We start from the raw sequence: 6,390 nt of genomic DNA, 5'->3' as shown, positions 1-6,390 counted from the left end.
GCTAAGGTCAAACTCTGCTCTGCACCGCTTTACACACACACACACACACACACACACACACACACACACACACACACACACACACACACACACACACACACACACACCCCACACACACACACTCATTTATATGTTTTATGAGGGACCAACTTTATAACCATCACTTGTGGGGGCCACCTTTTCTAAAGGTGCTAGACGTATGAAAAAAATCAAGTATACTCAGCATAGCTTTGTTAGCTTATACCTTCAAACATCTGAATTGATAAAGTAATGACTTCCCCATCCTATATGGGGACTTGTAAAAAACTGAGTTAACATGGTTGGTTGGACCTCATTTGCATGTTATTTACATAATTCACACAAATTCCATCGTGATTAGTGGGGACTTTGCAACAAATAAATTAAATAAAGGTTTAATTTACAGATTTAATCCATGTAGAATGAAAATATGCATAAACAGTACTTTAATAACAAAATTTGTAAATTCATCTTAGCTTAGTCGTTTATAGATAGCGTATATGTGGAGCATGAAGCTTGAAAAACCATCACACATCTTAACATAGCAAAACATATGATTTATTGATATACAGTTGAAACCAGATATTTACATACACTTCAGAAAACTTATCAGTAAACTTTTATTTCTTTACTGTCATACATGAAATCAGAGTAAACTTTTTCTGTTTTAGATCTCCATTTGAGTTAATTGGTGGCACGCCAGGGGATGCATATAAAGGCACACCTCAAACACAGAGCCTCTTTCTTTGACATCATGGGAAAATTAAGAGAAATCAATCAAGACATCAGGAAAATGATTGTGGACATCTACAAGTGTGGCTCATCCTTGGGTACAATTTCCAGATGCCTGAAGGTCCCACGTTCATCTGTTCAGACAATAATATGCAAGTATAAAAAAATGGGAATGTACAACCATCATACCGCTCAGGAAGGGAGACCGATTCTGAATCCCAGAGAGGAACGTTTTTTGGTGTGAAATGTTCGAATCAATCCCAGGACAACAGCAAAAGACCTTGTGAAGATGCTAGCTGAAACTGGTAAGACATTGTCCACAGTAAAACAAGTCCTGTACCACCATGAGCTAAAAGGTTACTCTGGGAGAAGAAAGCCATCACTTCAAAACCACCATAAAAAGCCAGACATGTGGACAAAAATCTTAATTTCTGGAGACATGTCCTGTGGTCTGACGAAACAAAGATTGAACTGTTCGGCCATAATGATAAACGGTATATTTGGAAGAAAAAGGGCGAAGCTTTGAAGCCTCAGAACACCATCCCAACTGTGAAGTATGGGGGTGGTAGTATAATGTTATGGGGCTGCTTTGCTGCAGAAGGGCCTGGTGCACTTCACAAAATAGATGGCCTCATGAGAAAAGAAAATGTTGTGGATATATTGAAGCAACATCTGAAGACATCGGCCAGGAAGTTAAAGCTTGGGCACAAATGGGTCTTCCAAATGGACAATGACCCCAAGCATACCTCCAAATTAGTTACAAAGTGGACAACAAAGTCAAGGTAATTGAGTGGCCATCACAAAGCCCTGATCTCAATCCCATAGAACATTTGTGGGCGCACTGAAAAGGTGAGGCGAGCAGAAGGCCTCCAAACCTGACCCAGTTACACCAGTTCTGTCAAGAGGTGGGCCAAAATTCCAGCAAACTATTGTGGAAGGATACCCAAAACGTTTGGCCCAAGTGAAAAAGGCAATCCTACCAAATACTAAGAAAGTGTTCCGGCGTTGGAGGTGGCGATGATGTTGATAATAAAGGGTTTAAGAGTGCGGTTGCCGCCAGTGGTGCAAATAAAACGGGTGTTAAGCGGCGTTCCGGGGGACGGATGACACCACTCCAGATCCTCTGGGAAGAAAAAAAACATCACACATTACAATCACAGTCGCAAAAAAAAAAAAAAAAAAAAAAGCATTTTAACTATTTTGGCAAATAATTAGCACATAAAAATTAGACCCACCGTTTTGCTAGTCTTTGTGTCTCACGATTTTAGGTCTATAGAGGCTCCGTGGCAGGGGCAGAGACTGTTGGTCAGCATCCCCAAATATCAATCTTTTTCTCATGTTTTCATACGAACTCCTTATTTTGTCTCTTCTGATGACATAGTCAATGGTATCAAACTGTTTCTTCAAAATCTCCCAGTCACACCATTGTATAAAGAAGACGTTTTTAAACCATTTGTTGTATTCCTCGTTAGAAACAGGGTATGGTTTTAACTTCCATTCTTCAGGACCACGGGCTGCAACTAACTTCTCCCTTTCGCTGCATACGCTAAGGAAAATAAAATCCTCTGTAGGTCTAGTGAAACGGTCTGCTTCCACACGATAGACACTGGCTCCAATGCTACTGTCCCATTGACAAACATACACTAGCTCAGGTAAGCCAGGATTTTCAAGGTCTGGGCAGACAACCTCACGAAAAAGGCTCCAGTCTTTCACAGAGATTGTACAGGCTGTTTTGGCTTTGCCAGATAGTTCGACAGCAACACTAGTGTAAACAGCTAATGTCACGTATCCTGCACTGTATCGAATTGAATATCTGTATCCATTGACACCGACATATTCTAGATCAGATGTACACGATTCAGTCATGCTTGTAGGAAAGATCTCTGGACGGAATCGCTTCTTTCTGGGAGCCTGGCTCAAACCGCCTGTTGTTCCAGTATTAGCATCGCCGTCGTCTGATGCCTCTTTTCGAGGGGCCTGTCGCAAGCCAAATAGTGTTCCAGTCTCTCCACCTCCCCATAACTCTTTTCGGGGGTTAGTGTACAGAGCAAATGTAGTGGGTCCTACTCTAGCTGTCTCACATTCTTCAACATCAGATGATCCTGATTGTTGTCCAAATGTGTGGATAGACATGGCTGAAAAACGATTCCTCTTGTTTTCACCAAAAGAATTAAAAAAGAAAATCCACAGCTGGTTTTGTTGAAGGGTGAGAAAAAACGAGCTAGTTAAAACCGCGGGTAAAAAAAGTGAGCAGCCAGCATGAAACCAAGACTTTTAAATCCTACAAGCCACGCCTGCATGACGATTTAACACCCACAACAATAGCCCTCACATTTTACAAGCTAACCATTGGTCTATCAGGCGTTTTAACACCTTTACAAATGTAAATACATCATCACGTCAGGAGAGAGTAACCCACCCTACGCAGTATGGGCGCACGGTGTCATCACAACTGCGAGATGCGCTCCCAGATTCGCCGCTAGAGGCACAACGCGTGATGCGCACGCCGTTCTTTGATTTCTCACTGGTTCGCTTATTTGAATTGAAAACGCTATTACTGGTATAGAGTGTTGGAGCATGGGAAAAGGGGTGTGTTGGGAAAAGGGGAGTGAACACCGGGCCAGAACGAAGCAGGCCACGAGGTTCAGACACCGAGCCTAGCTATGTGCATCTCCAACCTTTGGGCTAAGTCATTTCTCCCAACCTTACACAGCGATGCATGTACGGTTTCCACGTATATGAACGTGTCGTGATTTACATGCTCTGTGGATGCTTTTACAAGGTCACTGACACTCGTGACACACTCAGACTTGCTGCTTGGGGAGATGCAGGGTCCATATGAATTTTGTCATGTGTGTCAGCGTCGAGGTCCCCGAGTGTATGGCACACATTCTCCCCTTGACAGTCGCGCGCGTTTTAGGATTTTTTCCACTTGAAACATTTTGTTGGCGGCCATTTTTACTTTTTGCATCTCTGCTTCATAAAATGACCCTCGACAGGTTCGCCGGCCATAGTCTACTAATTTATATACGGGAGGTGTACGGGGAATACGTTCGGTCACTGTAAAGACCCGTCCGTAAAACTCTGCTCGTTATTTTTTATCGAAAACGCCTCATTTCTCGACAGACGCACCAGATCTCCTTTCTTAAAAGCCATCTTTATTTTACTCCCGCGACGGGACGCAAAGGTGCCGTACAGATTGTGGAACACTTGATCGGTGTTCTCCGCGAGTGACCTCCATAGGAGTCATTTTAATAGAGGTGTGATAACTGTTATTATAACTCTGTACCAGGTCTGGTAAGACGTCGAGGTATCGTCTGGTGTTGTGAGCAGTAAAATATTTATACATGCGAAGTTTTCAGAGTCCGGTTATAACGGCTCAACAACCGACGCTTTTAAGTCACTGGCCGTCCTAAAATGTTTGATGTTGTGTTTCTTCATCAGAGTCTCAAATTTCTTGTTGAAAAACTCTTTTCCGGCGTCCGTTTGTGGCTTTAGAGGTATTAAACTTTCTTGAAACACCGATTGAAATGCTTTTACCACTTCCGAGGCAGTCTTCCTCTTCAACGCACGCACATATGCTTTTTTCGAAAATACATCTATGACGGTCAGTAAATAATTAAATCCGTCATTATGTTCTGCCAAGGCTTGCATGTCACAGAGATCGGCTTGGAATTGATTTAAAGGCTTAGTAACAAACACTCGGTTTCTCTTGAAATGTACTCTGGCAGGCTTATGCAATGTATAAGCATCTTGCTCTGCTAAAAAATCTCTAACTTCCTGAACACTGACATTTTCGCCAGTCTCATCCTTTACACCCTGACGGAGTCGTTTTACACCTCCATAGCTGGCTGGATTTAGAGGATCGTAATACACTTTTTCCATCACACGTTTCTCTGCCATCCTTTCCTCTGAGACCTCAACAGTTCTCTAAGACATCCGTATGCAAGAATGAGTCTTTATTCATTTTCTTTTCTTTTTTTTTTTCCTTTATTTACAAAAGATTGTAGATACAACATGTCATTCAAGTTTTGTTGAAAAGAAATATTCAAGGATACACACTGGATTACATATGTTAAAAACACTGTGATATTTTGTTGAAAAGAAAAATACAATTCTTAAAACAGATATAAAGATAAAAAAGAAATATTCAAAGATACATGCAGGTTACATATGTTTAAAAGTAAATGTCACGCATTTAAAAACGTGATTTTTTTTTTCTTTTTGGTTTTGTTTTCCGTTCTAAATATGGTAAAATATAACTCTTATGAGTCCTCATAACACTCGGTGACCAAACGCAGTTGGAAGATTTTCACAGAATCCTGACCAATCAAATTGTCGTACATCTCGGTGATGGGATCAAAGATCTTCTTTGCTAGTTTCAGTTCATGTAGTAGCGTCTCTGCTACCATGCGCACTCTGAAATCTTCTGTTTCGATGGTGCGTGCACGTAACAGACGTTGAATAGCTGGAATGAAACGAGGTGTTATGAGTCTTTTCATCAAACGATAGAAGTTGTCCCCGTAAAAGTTGTCAGCCAATGCTTCCAGGCAGTCATGCTGCCTCTGGCTCGGATGCTCAATCGTGCATCCATGACACAGAGCCCGTCTGTCTTTGTGTATAATCAAGTTGAGAAGGTGAAAAACGGCTGATTTGACGGTGTCGATGAGGACAGAAGATACCCACCCATCGGTCTCATCTTCCTGGCAGTCCTCCTGTTTGTCCGGATTAGGGCTTTCCGGGCTCTCCTCCTCCTCCTCCATCTCATCCTCCTCCTCCCCACTGAGGAAGGAGGACCTTCCGGACCGACTCCTTCTCCCGACTCTGAATCGTCCTCCAACGACTCCTCCTCACAGACCACTTTAGCAGGGTTTCCCTCCTCAGATTGACTGTCTGGAGGCATGTCAAATGTCTCAGACTCCCCGTGATAGCAGTGTAGGCAGCGTTCAGCTTCATAATCGCATAATCCACCCTGTCTGTCTCGGGGGAGGGCGGGCGGGCCTTGGAGGTCATGTCCGTCTGTCTCTGAGGAGGTGAAGAGGACCCGTGGTGTAAGTGTTTTGTCCAGGGTGTAAGGGGTCTCTTTGTTGCTGAGTCGAACATTGTTGTAATCTTTCTTTCTTCCCCTTGAACATCTTACCATGTTCTGTCACTGTCTGCTTCAGTCTTTATACTATTGTAAGGGGGTGTGGTTAGGAAAATTCTGGAACGGGCGTAGTTTGGAAACTTCTGGAAAAAAGGTGTGGTATGGGGCGTGGTTAAAAAAAAAAAATTCAAAAGTTTAGAGTTTTTTTCACAACCAGTGTATTTTTCCACCCGCAGCGTGCTATGGAAGAGATTGGTCAATCTATCCCCCCCCACCTCCATCAGTCTGTCAGCCCATTCCAATGCTGGTAAGGCAAGCACGGTTCTGAATAAGCCGCACTCTGTATTAAATCTTTGCAAAACAAAGAGGTCACAGGATCTCGATGTTTCGAATCTCTGGAGAGCAGAAGGGCCTGGAACCACCAGCCTCTCACGGCTGTGGTAACAGAGGGCCATGTTGATCCACAGATGATGTTCATCTTAGACAGGTCGCTATCGCTGGGATAATTATCCATTCTAGGACGAAAATACGTAACTGAACGGCTAGCTACCGAA

The sequence above is a fragment of the Perca fluviatilis genome, chromosome 14, assembly GCF_010015445.1.
Source record: "Perca fluviatilis chromosome 14, GENO_Pfluv_1.0, whole genome shotgun sequence".
In the NCBI taxonomy this organism is placed as follows: Eukaryota; Metazoa; Chordata; class Actinopteri; order Perciformes; family Percidae; genus Perca; species Perca fluviatilis.
Note: the sequence above shows the minus strand (reverse complement) of the source record.